We start from the raw sequence: 18,770 nt of genomic DNA on the forward strand, positions 1-18,770 counted from the left end.
GTCTTGACATTTCTGTTATTTTTCGTCTTGAGATATATAAGGTGTTGTTAACGATGATAAATTAAAAAATTATAGAAAGAAATTGGAAGGGGGGGGGGCGGCGGTGGTAGTACACGGTCTTGTCCACAACCACCTGTGGTTAGAGCATTTTGGATTTTTTTGTTTGAACACACTCATTTAATAATTGAGTCCATTAATTACTGTCACAATGGTTGAAAACAAAATTGAGACATTGAAATTCAGATTTACCTTTAATAGTCTTTAAAAAGTTGTTTCACAGCTGCCTTCTTGTGGATATCCATCTTTTCTATTTCTTCTGGGATTACAGTTTTTAAATCACTGAGAAACTTTACACCCCTGTCAAACAGTGTTATTAATTTTAAACTCCAAACAATCCATGTTCATCATCTTTGATCATATCATACAAACGGCAAGCATTGGAAAATGAAACACTTCGTTTGGCATTAGTTGAGGTTATTTGTAAAACTAAAAGCTCTATGTTGTCGAGACTACATTCAAGAATCTTTCCGTGTTTTTCTAAGACCATTGTCAAACATACGAAGGAAAAGAGCTAACGAATAACAACTAATGCACGACGATAAGTCTTGATTCGTAAAAAGCTGCAATACCCGAAAAGGTGCGGACAATAGGAGCTAGCAATGTCAATAATTTACAGGTATTGATATCGCCAGCTCCTATTCATAATTGTAATACAGATTAGTCTCTGGTTTAATATGTCAAAATGAATATATTTAAAATATCTAAAACATTGGATATCAAAGAAACAATGCAAATGTTGGTCAAAGCTCTACCTATGGATGTATCAAAGGATTGAGAGTACTAAAAGCTGGACCAATAACTATATACATGTATCTGTGCCACATGATGTTATAGATTTTTCTTAAAATAATAATGTTATACCATCTACCTAGAAATACACCAGGTATGTATAATTAGACATAAGGTATATATTTTATTATGATAATGCATGTTATGTGTGCATACTGGTACTGTAACGTGCGAGTACCCTTTATCGCCGAAAAATTCACAAGTTTTCTCTTTTACTCTCTTCATGTAAGCCGGCATGTAAAATTTTCTAGGCAAATCTCTGCACTGTTCATTTATTTAATTTGAGGAATAATTTTTATTTTATTCTCATCAATATCGACTTACTTCTGGCTAAAATTAAACCCTGCCCATGACCTTCGATTTACAGGAAGTTGGAGTACCCATTATTGCCGCTCATATCCTTTCCTTATTTTCCAGAAATTTATCGGTAAAAAGGTCAAAATTTTAAAAGAATCTAATAATATAAGATAAAATGTAAGACTATAACATAAACAATTATATCATAAACGCAATTCAATCATATTATGAGCAATATTCTGTTCGATGTCCCTACAGCTCCACAAGTCATATACCAGGGGAAAACTTCTGCTTGTCATCCTGAGTATGATTTTCCACTGGCTTGGAACATAACTCACAGTCCTTATCGTTGGGCCAATACAGACACACAGATGGAACACACATCGCGAGTTCTAGTACCTCACATGGATAAAACCAAGAAAAAGCTTGGGCTACCTAACACTCAAAAGTCACTGTGTATTTTCGATGTTTTCCGAGCGCAGATGTCGAGCGAGTTCGTGGATGATTTGAAATCGAAGAATATTGAAATTGTGTATATACCACCAAGCACGACGGACAAGTTACAGCCCATGGATCTTTCCATTCAAAAAGTCGTGAAAGACAAAATGAATCAGCGCTTTCAGCGATGGTATGCATCCTGTATTTCAAAGCAACTTGACAAAGGTGTCGATATAGAAACACTGAAACCTGTTGACCTCCGTCTATCTATTCTAAAACCGCTTGGTGCAAAATGGCTGGTAGAAACTTGCAAATACATAAGAAGCCAACCAGAGATGGTGATTAAGGGGTTCGAAAAAGCAGGCATTGCTGAAGTGTGCAGAAAATCGTAATTCAAAAGCTACTCTCCAACAGATTGTGAATGTGATTTAACACTGTGATTGTGTTATAGTTTTACTGTGTTAAATGTATTTAAATGGAAATATTTTAATGACATTTTTCTGGAAGTATTTTAATATTTTAACCATTTTTTAAAAACTGTAATGTGTTTTATGTATTTTAATGTGAATATTTTTATGACATGTAATATTTTAAATTGCTTTGGTGTGTTCAATAAAGAATAAAAATAGACTTTATTGTTTAAATGTCAAGTAATAAAATTCAATAAAAATATGTCAAAGTGAAATCGCAAAAATTAAAATCGCAAAAAATAAATATACTTATTTCAGGATCAAATCGCAAAAATTTGCACCCGCATTTAAAACCATTTATACGGTATATGAACACAAACGGAGGAACATGTGCTTCACGCGTCTCGGACAAATGATTAAAAATTAAAGAAATGCATTGTTTATTTTTTAAAAGCTTTTTCAAAATCAGTTTTAGTGTGTCCAGTAAAAGAAAAAATGTGTGTGAAAGTTAATAGCAACGCCTCTGATTTACACCGCAGGTGCGTGTAGATAAATATTTGACCCGCCTCAGATAGCAAACAAAATGGCGTCATACAAGCAAGCAGACGCTCGGTTTTCTTTCTTAAATATTGTGTAGTAGAAATGGTATCTTGCTTATTTTTCTATATATCATAACAAGGAGGTAAATATGTGTACCTAAACGAAATATGTCTTGTCATCAAAGTGTATTACATGTCAAACATTCAGTGCCTATGGCACGTCAAATTCACAAAAATGAGCTAAACATAGTTTCACAGTCAATAAACTAGGTTTATCGACTGTTAACTAAAGTTTACGAATCGTAAACTATAGTTACCGACGTTTATCTATTTCACATCTGTAAACTATAGTTAACGCGATAATCTATGTTTCACATCTGTAAACTATAGTTAACGCTGAAAACAATCATTTGCGGTTGTTAAACATAGTTTATCTGATAAATAGGGTTTTATGGTAAGTAAACTACGGTTTACAAATCTAAAGCACGCGAAATTCACATAAATTAGCAAAACATAGTTTCACAGTTAATAAACTAGGTTTATCGGCTGTTAACTAGAGTTTACGGATCCTAAAGTGCAAAGTACATATACATGTACTTGCGGCCAATCACGTCACTGTACTTTATCATGTTTTCGTTGTTCTTATCATAAAGTCTAATGTATTTTTGAATGATAACAGGAAGTATGATAAAAAAGAATTAGTCATTTGTAGTTTAAAAGGTGTAACAACACCATGGTATCTAGTGGAAGTGTTATACATGTATATGAATATATCATCATAACGTATAACGGGTTATTTTTTATTGCTGTGTTTTTCGAATTTATATACAAACTCACTGTTTTCAAATTTTACATGTTAACGAACTCGAATATGCGTAAAAATTAAAAATCAAACACCAGTATCACAATTTCATTTGTGGTACATTTAACAACATCAGAAGAAATCGTACATCAGAATTATGTATGCGACATGAGGGAGATGTACCAAATATACTTGGGTATATAAAGAACTTAAATATGTTGGAGATACGTAAATTTTCAAGTGACCTGTTGAATGTCACCTTACACAACACACGCTATCGATGCAGACACTCCAGTTACATACCGTAAATAAAGAAGTTATTTGCTTTTCCAAGCAGCAGGGGGAGGGGGGGGGGTAAAATAACAATTTTCAAACTTTATGAAAGTAAGAAATCAAAAGAGTTCACACGTATTTCAAATACATATTTAGTAAGTATATGTAACATTTTATGTGTTAACGTTTATTTTTCATTGTTGTTAATAAGTGTAGCACGCGTTTATTTTGTATGAATTTGTAAAACTCTTAAAAAGTAGCATTTAGCAGTAAAAAAAAATTCTCATTATAAGGAATTTTATATATTTGAAAAAAGAAAATTAATTTCTTCCTTATACTTTTTTAGAAGCTCTACACAGTCCAAAGTTATCTTTTGCAGGTAAAAAAGGACCACTCATTTATTTCTGAGAAAATAAATACGAGGACGTTTTGTTTTCTCATATATAATTTTCATCATTAGATAAGTTTTCTGTGTAGATCTAATTTTATAATTACTTATTGATGCAATGGTCAAAAATTCTTTGTTTAATGTTTGGTGAAAGGTGTTAAATTGTATTTTAACATTTAATCACAGATTATTTACAACAGAAAATACTTTTTAAATCCAATTATTGTAATTGACTGTAAAAATTCTCTAATACTAGTATGTGCGGCGGAAAAAGTAAAAAAAAAAGACGTTAATGCAAAACACACACTGAAATACGAAAGACCAGTTGAGGTGGTATGAGACACTTCAATGTTGTGGCGTATTGTTTATCGAAATAATAAAACGAAGTAGTTTCCCCCCAAATGTCACCTATCAGCGTAGCGCAGTGGATTAGAGGGTTTACTACGAATCTGTAACTCATGATTTTGAATCCCGCTGGGGTTTTTACAATTTTTACCTCTCCAAATATTTTAAAAGCTATTTTTTGGTTAAATATTCTTAAATTCTAAACCGGTGAAAGTACTTCAATTATAATGTACTTTAATCCACATTAATATCTACAGGTGTCTCATATCACCTTAAAAATAAAATCAACTGACTCCTATGCAAAATCATTAGACATCGATGCAAAACAAACGAACCAACAGTCATACACTGTAATGACGCAAGATGGCCGGCCTTGACGGTCATCTAAGTACCAAAGCCCGTGGATGGATATGTCACGGAGTCTTCTGTTTGAATTTTAAGCTTCATTTTGGGGTCTAAACCCAATCCTTGACTCCTCTGACTGTTATCCTGATTTCATAATTTAATGTATGTAAACATCAATTCGTAAAATAAAGGGAGGGGGCTATAGTCGGAAGATTCTCGGATTGTCTATACCATTGGTTCAGGGGCCAAAATTTGTAAACTTTTGGTAAAAAGAGACCTGCAAGCCTTCAGTGGTCACTCATTGACAAAAATGAAAGTTTGTAACCGAGAATATTGTGAGATTTAATAGCTTTGGCGCACTTTTGTGATTGAAGTTCCACTGTCTAATTCTTTTCAGCTATCAAAGTATTGTGCATGAAGGGAAAGGATTTTTTATGAATTTTTATGAATTTTATAAGCTATGTGTACAATAAGTTACAAAATCATAATTTAAGAAGAGGACGTTATGCACACAGTAACAATGTATTTAGTTTATATCCCATGACTGTAAAAGTTAAAGTTTTATATATTTCTTTTATGTGGCCATATTGGGCTTACAACTCTAAACCACGGTCATGAATTTCTAGAAGGCTTCATAGGCATCAAAACCATGCATTTCTGTATATTTACGTTCAGTGTATATTTCCCCGTATGTTTGCATTAGGAATATGTGACGTTCAAGGTCCTCTGAATACACTTAACTTATTCATGCGCCATGAGCACAAATATAAACGTCATCACTCGTTTTGAGTACTTTTATATTTGTAGGATTAAATGAAACGTTCAAACTTTCATAACCAATTTGATATGTACTTATGGAAATCATCGTTAAATCATATCAATTCGTCAATAAAAACACTTCTTTGGACATGGGATTGAACTTAATTACATGTTAATATATGGCTGTTTCATGTTAGTTTCATATACCTGACTAAGATCTAAATAATGGCTTTAACGTATTCAATGTTTAATGAAGGGATGTTGAACAATTTTCAATCGTTTTAAACCAGTTAAATGTGTATTGCTAGATAACAATGAAAATGAAATGAACCAAATTCACATGACTGACAACATATAAGAAGCCGGTCATTTTGCACCATAAATTTTTTTAATGAGTAATTTCCCCTTGTTGAAAAAAGAAAATTTTAATTTCGTCAAAATATCTGCGGTAAATGATTCATTTTATTTCATATTTAAAAAAAAAAGAGAGAGTTTATGCATGTATTCATCAAGAGAGTTTTACAAATTTAAAGTTACTTTTTACATTATATTATTAAAACATACGTTGCCCATAGACTTCAATGCAAAATTCAAGGTGTAATTAGTTGGACCATAATTAATATTTTGAAAAATGGTGGAATATTTTTATTTGATAACATCTTCAAAAATGATATCATGATTAAGAATATCGGACCATTCATTTATTAGGTACAAAATGTGGTCGCTATACATCGAATACCTTAAAGTGACGATACGCAAATATTTTATACAAATGGACATCAGTATGAATGAAGAATATAGGCACTGAATGCTTATTTTTGGATGTCGTCGGTTCTATAACACACCAGGGAGTGCAGACAAATTATCAATTTGTCTACACCGCTTAATTGCGTAAATATCATTCCTTGTTGTGGAAATAGAGAAAAAGATGGTCTTAAATTGAATTCAAAAGTAATTGATGAATTTTTTTCATGGTTTATACATTTTCTCTAGTTTCCCCCCAAATGAAAAAAAAATTAAACTTTACTTCATTGAGTAAGGCAGCACTTGTTTAGGACATAACAAGTCTATAAGATTTAGCTTAAATTCTTCCCCTCTTAAGTAAGTAAGACCACCAGCAGGTACTTCATTTGTTCTTAAATAGTTATATTTACAGGTAAGAAGAAAAGCAAAATTTGAAAGTGTATGCATTCCGTAGAAACTTTTTTTTACCATTGTAGATGAATATAAAAAGTTAGTAAAATTCTGGTTAAACCATCAATTTTACTGTAAGCAGGTCAGTGTAAAAAATAATATCGAAAATCTCTTATACCCCGTTAATCAATTTTGATATTATCACAAACAACTTTATTAATTTTTACAGACTCATTAAAAATATTATCATCAACACCGCTTTGGATTTTTTCAAGAGTCCCCTAGAAAAAACAAGAAATACATCAGGTATTATACTTTGTATACTTTCTGGTCGGAAAAAAGTTATTTCCTATCGCTTTTATCTGTGTGAGAGTTTTTAGATAACGCAGATCAACATAGATTTTAAATCCTCGAGCCCTAATCTGCCGGCCTTTCCCTGCTGAGTTTTGACCTAAGCTGTTGTCAGGATGCAATTGTTGTATCCTACTTCAGGAGAGTACTTCATGTTAGATGCTCAACTTTCCCGTCAACCAATACTTGTTGAAAAAAATCCCATCCCACGATACCAATGAGCGGCCCTCTATGTACATTTTGGAGTTGAACTGTCTGCAGGTGAACTTTGAATGAATCAATAATTTTGACATTTCATGTCATAGAAAGTATGGTCTATATAATTATTACAAACACAACAATATTCTGCCTCCCCCTCCCCCCCCCCTTCGGCGGTTGCGGCTTTAGATTTGCTTTTGTGTGTCAACATCATCGTGTGAAAGGATTTAGAGAAGAGGTGGGGTGAGGAGTTTAAAATACATTTAAATTACCAAGAATAAACCTTGGACCCCAATCCCCCACCCCCATCCCTTGCAAACACAATTATAATTCTGACCCCCACCCCCACCTCCTTCCCCACTCCTCATGGATACATGAACATCAGAATTTTTTTTATAACAACGGAAGCCTGTACATGTAGTGGAAACAAAAAAAATAGTAAACAGTGCAAAATAAACTAGATGCTGTCATTAGACAGTAATACCCGCACCAAGTGTTTGCCCCTAAATAACACTGTTTTGTACCAGTTTAATTAAAAATGAAGGCCACATGCAAGCTCCGGTAATACATTTAAAAATTATAATTTTCATAACTGAAGGATGAGATCCCTTCTAATATGATAATACACATGAGCAGTAATTAATGTGGAAATTGGGGTTGAACTGTTTGCAGTGAATTTTCAGTTAATCAATAATCTTAACATTTCATGTCATAGAAAGTATAATGGTCTATATAATTATTACAAACAAAATTAAAAAAATAAATTATGCCCCTTCCACGTGGCGGTTGCCGGTTTTAGATTTACTTCTGTGTGCCAACACGTACATCATCGTGTGCACAGATTTAGAGAAGGGGTGGGAGTGAGGGGTCCAGACCCCACCCCCTCCCCATGACATTCATTTATATCAACAGTAAAATTACCAAAAAATACACCTTGGACCCCAATGCTCTTACAGACATGTAAACGCTCTAACCCATTGCGCTTCAATGTTAGGTAACATTATTTGGGGGGTAGATATTTAATTGATATTTAATATACTTTATTGTTTATCGCAATAGGAAGTATACATCACAATATGGAGGTGTCCTGCACCACCTTAAAGCTTTTATTTACCTAATAAAATAATGCAAGTGGATTTGAAGAATAGGTCATAAAAATACATGCATGTTAAAAATAACTGATCTTTGTCTGAAGTTACGTACACAACACAGGTCTGCAGGTCTCATTAGCGGGTATAAGTTTTACCCAGCTCTTCGATTAGATGGGGTTCACGTGTTTACATACATGTATGTGTTTTCCAAATGCATGCAGAAAAGGATTAGTTAAGATCAGCTAAAGGAATTCATTATTGTGATTTAATTGGATTATCATTATGATGTTGACCAAAATAGGTAAGCATAATACATGTAGTAGCAGTAGCACAATAAAATGAGATGCCAGCATATATACATAAGTTCTACTTTCACTTTCTAAACGTGATCTCCCTTGGACAGCATACTGTATCATCATCTTTTAATATTTAAATAAGCTTATCATCGTTACCTATCCTATCGCATTTGTAAAGTTTCTGTCATTTTAATTGCAAAAGTTATTTTCTTCATTTGTCAGACTTACACTATTGAGTTGACTCCATATTGACCCTGTATAAACCATTTCGTATTAAATTTGTGTATTACATGTAAGTAAGTGTAGACACTTATAATTTTTATATGAGTTATAATAGGAAGGAAGGAGTATTTCTTTCTTAATGTATTATAATTTATAATGCATCAAATACAATGTAGGTCATGACCTTATGGGACTAGCTGCTCTGACCCCTCGAAACAGGAAAATACAAAATATCTACTAATGTCATTATGATGCATCAAATGGTGTAAAGTACATTAATGACCCCCAGGTGTTGTCTTTAACACCCCCCAGCCTTTATAAAATAGGAAATGATGATACACTGCATGTATATTTTGTTAACTTCTGAGATCTGAGATCTTCATCCCTAAACCATATAATTTATTCTTGCTCTTTGTGTCATTGCGCGTCAAATTGTACATAGGTTATGCCCCCTTGAAGACACTCTGACATTCTAGAACTAGAAATAATAAAGTATTTTATCTATTCATATGTAGTGTTTAATCCATGTGGGTAATTCCTAGCCTAATGATGACACTGCTTTGTTTAGGAGACTTTACAATTGCCCCAAATAGGCGAATACACATGCATATAACATTCTGTTTATAGATCTTAAAAATTGAATTAAGCAATTTCTAAAATGTTTATGTGCATCAGGAGAGAAAAAGCAATCAAAAAATGATTTAAAATTTGCTACTGTACACATGTAAGAATGTATTAAGAAGACTGAATCTTTAGAGCCAGGTCAGATTTGAGGGGGGGGGGGGTGAATGTGGAGTATAAACATTTATAATTAGAATCATTTATTGTTATCAATTTTAACTTTTCAACAGTTTATATTTGAGTTTGTTTGGGGGTGGGGGTTCCAAGTCAATATATTTGACAAGTTGTTGTAATGTAATTTAAAATAAGACTAAGCCATATACTACAGTCATGAACATGAATAGTATAGAACAAAACACAAACTAATACATGTGTATATACAAAGGAAGTATTACAAAACATAGATGAATGATCTATATTTGGGTTCTTAAATTGAATCATATATCATGTACATATTTGTTTTATTGTTTCTTTGTTCAAGGCATTTCAGATGGTATGTAGGACATGATCCCAAGTGCTCTTCCTGAAATTATCAAATATCATAAAACCCATTGAGATCCCCACCTTAATCCAAAGATATTATTCCTCCTTAGGTCTTGGCGCATCAGATCATTATGGCATGTAAGTCACGACCCTAAGGGGTCATCCTGACCCCCTTAGAATCAGAAATTGTCAATTATCTTTAAATAATTGATGTTTGATGATCGTATCTGTATTTAATCTTTATTATTAAGTCTCCTGAATGAAATTTGGAGATTATTGTTTTTGTACGGTGTTAGTTTACTTAATATGCAATGACAAGAGAAGTAACTCTTGTTTATGTTTTACTTATCTCCCCCTAAGGGAGCTCTTCATCCTGTAAAGTCACTGTTAGTGAACTTGTTGAATAAAGCACATGGTTTAACAATGGTAGCAGAGCGTGGTTGAAAGAAAATTGGTGATTCCTAGTGTTAGAAACAGTGTAAGCAAGGTGTGACAATTAAATACTTGTTATTCAGAGTGTGATAAATGTGAAAAACAGTGGTGTTAGTGGACTGAGAAAATGTTAACAAAAATCAACCCCCCCTCCCTTTGAACAATCCTAAAATCAAAAGTTATGAACTCTTCAAGCAAGAACTTTTAGCATTGAAAGAGGTCACTGAGTTAGATAAAAAGAAACAAGGTGTTGCTATAGCATTGTCTCTTCCTGAAAATGATGAATCCCAGATAAGAGAAAAAGTGTTTGATCAGCTGAATTTGGGGGATCTCAAAAAAGAGACAGGTTTGAAAACATTGATAGAATTTTTGGACAAACATTTGGCCAAAGATGATTTAGCAGATAGCTTAGAGAAATTTGAAGACTTTGAAGATTTTAAAAGGTCTGATGGACAATCTGTCAATGAATACATTTCCATTTTTGATGCTAAATACAGAAAAATTGAGAAGAAAAATATGAAATTACCTCCAGAGATTTTAGCATTCAAATCACTCAAAAGATCACAAAACAGCAAAGAAGAAGGAATGATTGTTTTGACAGGAATAAATTTTGAAAATAAAGAAACTCTGTATGAAGAAGCTAAGAAATCCCTTAAAAAATTCAAAGGTGAAATTTGTGAAGGACATTCTTCTACTAAACCAATGTCCATTAAACTTGAACCAGCATTCCTTGCAGAGAACGAAGAAGCGCTGATGGCAGCTGGATATGCTAGAATGAGGAGCAACAAATTTTATCGAGGAGGGGAAAGAAGTGAGCAGATGCGGGGCAGAGGATTTCAAAGTGGCCAAAGTAGAAGCTTTTATCGAGGTCAGCATGGGGGACAATCACGAGCAGGCAGTTCAGCAGTTAAAAAGAGTATGAATCCATCAGGACCAGATGGAAATGTATTGACGTGCAAGTCTTGCGGGTCATATAGACATCTGATGGCAGCATGTCCTCATAGTTGGGAACATATGGCAAAAGTAAATGCATGTTCAACTGAAGAAGAAGAATTTGTACTGTTTACAGGTTACCAACCAAAGGAAATAAGCCACCTGGGGATGGAAGCTAGAAATTGTGCAGTCCTAGACAGTGCCTGCAGTAGTACTGTGTGTGGTAGTGCATGGATCAACACATACATCGATTCACTCAATGATTTGGACAAAAATAGAGTTAAGAAAACTGAAGGCAGAAAAATTTTTAAGTTTGGAGGGGGGACTCGTCTGAAATCTGAAGGAGAATTTACAATTCCGGCTCGTATAGCAGGGAAAGATGTGACCATAATAACTGATGTTGTTGATTCAGACATTCCGTTGCTGTTGTCAAGAACGGCTATGAAAACTGCTGGTGTGAAGTTGAACTTAGAGGATGACACAGCGGAGATTCTAGGGAAAACAATGAACCTTAATGTGACCTCTTCTGGACATTATTGTATTTCCATAGATAAAGCTGAAATGATACCTGTTGAGGAAGTTTGCTCAGTCAGAATTGATGATGTAGACCCAAAAAAGAGTTACTCAACTCTGTTAAAACTGCACCGACATTTTGTGCATCCACCAAAGAAACGACTAGTATCCCTCTTACAGGATGCTGGTGCTTGGCGAGACAACTTTGACGAGGATCTTGAAAAAATAGAAGAGAGATGTGATGTGTGCAAGACCTATGCAAGAACCCCTTCGCGGCCTGTTGTGTCATTTCCAATGGCGACTTACTTTAATGAGAAGGTGGCCATTGATCTGAAGTACTGGAGAGGAAAGTGGATCTTACATTTGATTGACAGGTGGTCCAGATACACAATTTCCATTTTTATCCAGAGGAAAAAGACAACTGATGTCATTGATAAAATCATGTCTCACTGGATAGGGATATTTGGTGTTATGGGTGCAATTATGACAGATAATGGAGAAGAATTTCACTCTGAAGAAATGCGAGAAGTGGCATCAATTTTGAACGTCAAAGTGTGCACATCCGCAGGTGAAAGCCCATTTCAGAACGGCTTGTGTGAACGAGTGCACTCTGTAACGGATATGATGCTAACAAAATTGGAACAGGACTACAAAGATGTAAATGAGCAGAGCTTGTTGTGCTGGGCTAACATGGCAAGGAATGTATTACAGATGTGGAACGGCTTTAGTAGCCACCAGCTTGTGTTTGGATGGAACCCCAATCTACCCAACATTATGACAGACAAGTTACCAGCTTTAGAGGGCCGAACAGTGAGTGAAACTTTTGCTAAACATCTGAATTTACTGCACAGCACTAGACGAGCATACATAGAGGCAGAAGCTGCTGAGAGAATCAGACGGGCATTACTGAACAACGTGAGGGCAGCTGAACAACGTTATGAGAATGGAGATTTGGTGTACTACAAGCGTGAGGGTAGAGACAGATGGCTTGGACCTGGTAGAGTTATGTTTCAGGATGGAAAAGTTGTTTTTGTTCGCCATGGGGGAGTTTTTGTTCGAGTGTCTCCTAACAGATTACAAAAAGCAGCCACAGGCTGTACTCAAGTAGAAGAGAAGATATCAGACACTGAAACTACAGGCACAAATAAAGAAAGAACACCACACCAAGGACAAACATGTGAAAAGCAACTTAAAAAGTGTACAGTTTCTGAATACCTGTCAGAGAACAAAGAGGAACAGAAGTTACCTTTACCTCCTCAAGGCAATTTTGCACTAAAAACAAATGACAACATTCAGTATAAGATGTGATCGGAGGATGAAAATTGGATAAAGGCAACAATTCTTGGCAGAGCAGGCAAAGCTTCTGGTAGTAACAGAAATTGGTATAATGTAAAAAATGTTGAGAGTGAAGAACAAAAGAGCATAGACCTAAGTAGGCGCCCTTGGGAAAGAATCAGCGATGAATGTGTTAATTCTACAACATGTGAAAATACAAGCTGTGACAGTATATCCCTAGCTAAACAAAATGAACTAGAGAAGCTCAAAAACTTTGACACATACATGTACACTGAAGTTATGGATGAAGGACAAAATAGACTATCTACAAGATGGGTTATCACTTGAAAAGAAGGACAAGTAAGAGCAAGACTTGTAGCACGTGGATTTGAGGAGGAATTTGATATTCCAAGAGACAGTCCGACAGTTGGAAAAGGGGGTCTTAAGATTTTGTTGACAATAACAGCAAGTAAATTCTGGGATGTCAAAACCAGAGACATTAAGTCAGCTTTTTTACAAGGAAAAAAACTTGATAGAGATGTTTATCTTCAACCACCAAAGGAAAATATCACTCCTGTAGGAATGATATGGAAGTTAAAACACTGTCTTTATGGACTGAAAGATGGTGCCAGACAGTTTTACTTAAGTGTTAAAGAAGAACTTGATAAACTCGGCTTTGAACAGTGTAGCGTAGACGCGTCTCTCTTCTGCTATAGAAAGGATGGAAGGCTTCATGGAATCATCTGCTCTCATGTTGATGATTTTCTCCATGCTGGGGACGATATCTTTGAGGGGCAGATTTGCAGGTTTCGAGAGAGGTTTTCAGCAGGAAAAGTTGCTGAATACAAATTTCCATACATTGGTTTCTACGTTAAGCAAACTCAGGAAGGGATAGAACTGGATCACACTAGTTACATGGAGAAGTTACAAAGTATAGAGATTGATCCCCTGAGAGCATATCAGAAGGAAAGTCAGCTAAGCACTGAAGAACAGACTGCATACAGACAGATCATAGGGCAGATCAATTGGGCAGTGCAGGGGTCAAGACCAGACCTTGCATTTGAAATGATAGACATGAGCACTAAGCTGAGAAGTGGAACCATGGCAGACTTAATCAGAGCAACAAAAACCATAAATATGCTTAAAGACTTCAAATGTATTCTCAGATTTCCAGCTTTAGATCTCACTTCAGTGAAGATAATGACATTTACCGATGCATCTCTAGGAAACCTGAATGATGGAGTGGGAAGTACTCAAGGAGTCATTATCTGGATTATAGATAGACAAGGGAAATGCTGTCCCCTTTTCTGGCAGGCTAAAAAGATAAGAAGAGTTGTCCGCTCCACGCTAGCAGCAGAGACGCTTAGTCTACAAGAAGGACTGGAAGCAAGTTTTTACTATCGACACATGTTAGAGGAAATTTTAGGAGTCCCCAGCAAATCCATTGAAATTAATGCATTTGTAGGCAATAAGAGTGTGATAGAATCTGTGCATTCGAAAAAACTGGTGGAGGACAGGAGACTTCGTATAGATATCGCTGCGTTGACTGAAGCAGTTACTCAAGGAGATGTGAGGAAAATTCAGTGGTGTTCTGGACAAAAACAGCTCGCAAATTGCCTAACAAAAGCAGGAGGAAATTGTTTGTGTGTTTTGAAGATTCTTCAGACAGGACGGATGTTGCCAGACTTTGTGTTTTAAATGGACAGAATTACTGTTATTCTTAAACCAGACACTTCTAATTAATTCTGAACTTTTGTCATTTTTAGTTTTGTTTACCTGTACATTATGCTCCAAAAAAGAGAAAGTATAATTAAAGCTGAACACCGCTCGTAAATAGGCACTGTCCGCCATATTTCTCTTTAATCACTGCTGTCTCTACAACCCTTATATAAGGGACAGACCTCTAAACAGTTCAAAGTACTTCGCTGTAGAGGTCTCACCTGTGTGGACGTACATTTTGCCTCGCCGTGTTACTCGGTCGCGATGAAATTATCAAATTTTACGCACCTTTTTGAAGCCAGGAGAATACTAACATCAAATAAATTGGTCAATGCATTATTTACGAACAGAAAATGAACATAAGATAAGAAAAAATGTATAAAATCTAAAGACCACGAAAGGAATACTACATGTCGGCCACGAGGTTCAGGTGTGCAATCGGGTGTAACGAAATCGAAGGGTTTATATACCAGGTATCTGTGTGACGGTGCCTATTTACGAGCGGTGTTCAGCTTTAATGTTAGTTTACTTAATATGCAATGACAAGAGAAGTAACTCTTGTTTATGTTTTACTTATCTCCCCCTAAGGGAGCTCTTCATCCTGTAAAGTCACTTTTAGTGAACTTGTTGAATAAAGCACATGGTCTAACACATGTATTATTATTCTTCGTCTTCTTCTTTTTCTTCTTTCCCGCTCTAAACTTGTTTCTCAGAGATGGCTGAACATAATTGCATAAAACTCCAAGATATGATAGGCCTGCATATCTAGTTGTGCACCCTGGTTTCATTTTTCTCATTTTGGGTTAGACAACCACTTTTCGGGGGGGGGGGTCAAAAGGGTGTTGGGTCCAACATTGAACCTTGTAGGAAGAATCGTAAACTCTATTGTAAATGGTAACTTGAAAACGGACAAAGATAATAATATAGGGTTTTAATAATCATATATTGACTGTTACTGGCAATATATAGGATTTATTAGATCTGATCCCTGGGGTCATCCCCACACCCCAGGAATTTGAAATTACCATACATGTATATCTCAGAAACTGTAATAATCATGACCCCTAAACCATATATGTTCATGTTTCTGATGTCAAGGGGCATCAAATGTTAGGTAGGTCATGGGCCCTGTGGGTGGTCCTGACCCCCTCAAACAGCAAGTCCCTTAATATCTTTAAAACAGTTGAGATCCCCACCCTTAAACCATGCATATATATTCTTGTTCCTTGTGTCAAGGGGCATCAAACGGTATGTAGGTCATGGGCCCCGGGGGTTGTCGTGACCCCCCTCGAACAGGAAGTGCACGAATATCTCGAAAACGGTTGAGATCCCCACCCCTTAACCATATATATTCTTGATCCTTAAAGGGCATCAAAAGGTATGTAGGTAATGGGCCTCTGAAAAAAGGGTTAAATTTAATTTTTCAAAACTGTAATGCACATCTATGGAACAGTTCCTATCATATCCCAAGATGTGGTGTGTCTATCCATTAAATCATTTAAGGAGTTCTAGGATCTATGTTGTTTTGAAGTGATAAACGTCAATTTTCTGCTACTTTTTGACTCCCTGGATGAAATTTAAATTTTTAAAACCTTACTGCACATCTATAGAACAGTCCGTATCATATTTCAAAATATGATGTGTCTATCCATTAAATCATAGGAGGAGTTCTGGGGCCCGTTTCTCAAAAAGGCCTTCGTCCAGGCGTAAGCTTAGTCCGGACTAAATCAGGGACTAAACCTCAAAACCAGACTAAGTTGCGTTTCACAAAAAGGCGGAAACTTAGTGGGGACTTAATTTGGGTTTAAATCTACGCCTGCTAATAGGTAGGCGTACGTACTTAAACTGTGCACAAAAATGGCGAGTGTTTTGTTTTTAAGGCAAATTAACAGAGAATTAAAATTTTTGTGTTGTTTTACGTGTTATTAAGGTTAACTAAGTTAACATTAACATTTATTGAAATATTTGTACATGTACGTATAACTTTAAAAAACACCTGTTGTTCGATAACTGTTCCTATTTCTAAATAAATTAAGATTAAGTCAATTTGACAATTAATGGGCTAACCTTATTAAACGCATATAATATACATTACCACTCGTTGATGAAATCTACTTTAAGTAAGAAGAATTATTGATGGGTATACCCCGATAAATGATATAAACTCAATAATTAAAATGATGCTGTAATTCTAAATTAAACATGTATTCCCCAACAAGGTAGATGTATACTTACTTGTAAGTACGAATAGATTATTGATTTTTAAATCAATATTCAGTAAGCATAGACTAGAATTTAATGTTTCTAGTCAAATTTGTACCTATGAAAGAAAACTGATTTCAAAATATTGAGAATGCTCCTTAGAATAGGAGAAACTCAAAACGTTTACAGTTGTAATTTGTCCTTGTGTGTGGTTGTATATTCTTTACATATATTACTTAAAACTTTACAACACCTATGCATTCTCATTTTTACTCTTAGTATCGTTACAAAACCGTATGAAAGCTACATATATTTTGAGTGTTTATGAACTCGCATTTAGATACATGTACTATCAAATTTTGTTAAAATATTACTTAAATATATGTTTTAGAAGCGTGCAGAGTGTGTATTAATTGTAGATCTATTGACAAGCGTTTGTCAAGGTTCTTGGAGATTCTAAAATTTCACATGCACACCTCCTTGAATTTTTGGAAATCAAATTCATCAATCTTATCAATTCTAGGTTTAAGTGATCGATTGCCTTCATATTAAACATCAATTGTAATTCTTTCAAAATAGGTATGGTTTACATGTACTATCAATAAACTTCGTGCATATGCATATGCGTTGTTTATTTGTATCATTTAACTGAATTGATCTTTAATTACTCGAATTCATGATAGTTTTGTTTCATCATATTTGAGATGTATGTATATCAAGGATGTTTTTTTTTTTATTTCGAAGTTGTCGAATTGCAAAACAAAGAGTTGTTTTAGCAGTTTTACAAAAGTGTGCATTATTTACACATTTAACTAGCTTGCATTTGTCATACTTATTATATAAACAATTGTATACACCCCCCACCCAATAGCCCAAAGCAGATAGGAAAAAAAGTAAAACTCAAATGTCCTTGTTAAAACCGATAAGATGCAAAATGTGTTATCTGGAGGGGGATATGGGATTTTTTTTAGATGTGGACAAGTGTGCTATTAATCATAGTTAGTTCCCCTTTATATGTTAATTACGTTTTAGTATTTTCCGGAAATGTTTGATTTTCCGTATCTGGATCCGAAATTACACATAGTGTATGTTTAGTGCTGCCATGCGAATGGTGAACTTAGTATTTGTGGAACATTGTCTGCATATCCTCATTACTGTTCTTCTGTGCAACTACATTGTTACAGGTATGTTTGCGACTACAACTTTTGTATAATTGCATAATATCTAGGTTGTTAGATTTCGTGTATATTGTATCTTTATGTTTTGGCACATACTCTTTTCCCGCCATATCCAAATGTTATCATTTTACCATGCTTACGTTAAAATACTATTATCTGAAGGTTGTCATTACTTCTATCATTGTTTAATAACCTTAACCAATTAAAAACGATACTGTTGTAAGCTATCCAGAATTTATCTAATAGTTTTTGTGTATTTTGTGATGCACGAGTGTAGTATTCCGGAATAGGCTTATCCGTAAGGTTCCGCACGTGTCCGGTTTAATGTTTTGTGACCGAAGTAAATATCCTGTTGCATTGTTTTTGTCTCCGAGAATGTAAATATTATTGAAGTTAGTTACATTTTAGACGTTTAATTGAACGTTTTCATTTTGCTACAATTTGATCTTATAGTTTTTACTTAATTCTAGTCAACATGTCAATTAGAGGTTGCAGTCATTTTAGGTCAGGGTTGTGTTCTAGAATGGTAATTGTAATGTTTTTCTTGACTAGCCATAGGGTGCAGTGATACATCTGTGGAAGTATATTTGATAGTATGTCATACCATTTTATAGTCAAGTATAATTAGGGCCCCGCAAGAATTTGTGGATGCCCTATAGTAATCACTCTGTCTGTCC

At 34.9% G+C, this 18,770-nt stretch overlaps 1 protein-coding gene across 1 annotated transcript in view; it reads right to left on the reverse strand.

Annotated features, from left to right (window-relative positions):
• The window catches only part of LOC105318994 (GTPase IMAP family member 7), a 76,116-nt gene that overhangs the window by 33,378 nt on the left and 23,968 nt on the right, over positions 1-18,770 (reverse strand). The gene's annotated exons all lie outside the window — the stretch shown is intronic.

Source organism: Magallana gigas, chromosome 7 (genome assembly GCF_963853765.1).
Source record: "Magallana gigas chromosome 7, xbMagGiga1.1, whole genome shotgun sequence".
Classification (NCBI taxonomy): domain Eukaryota; kingdom Metazoa; phylum Mollusca; class Bivalvia; order Ostreida; family Ostreidae; genus Magallana; species Magallana gigas.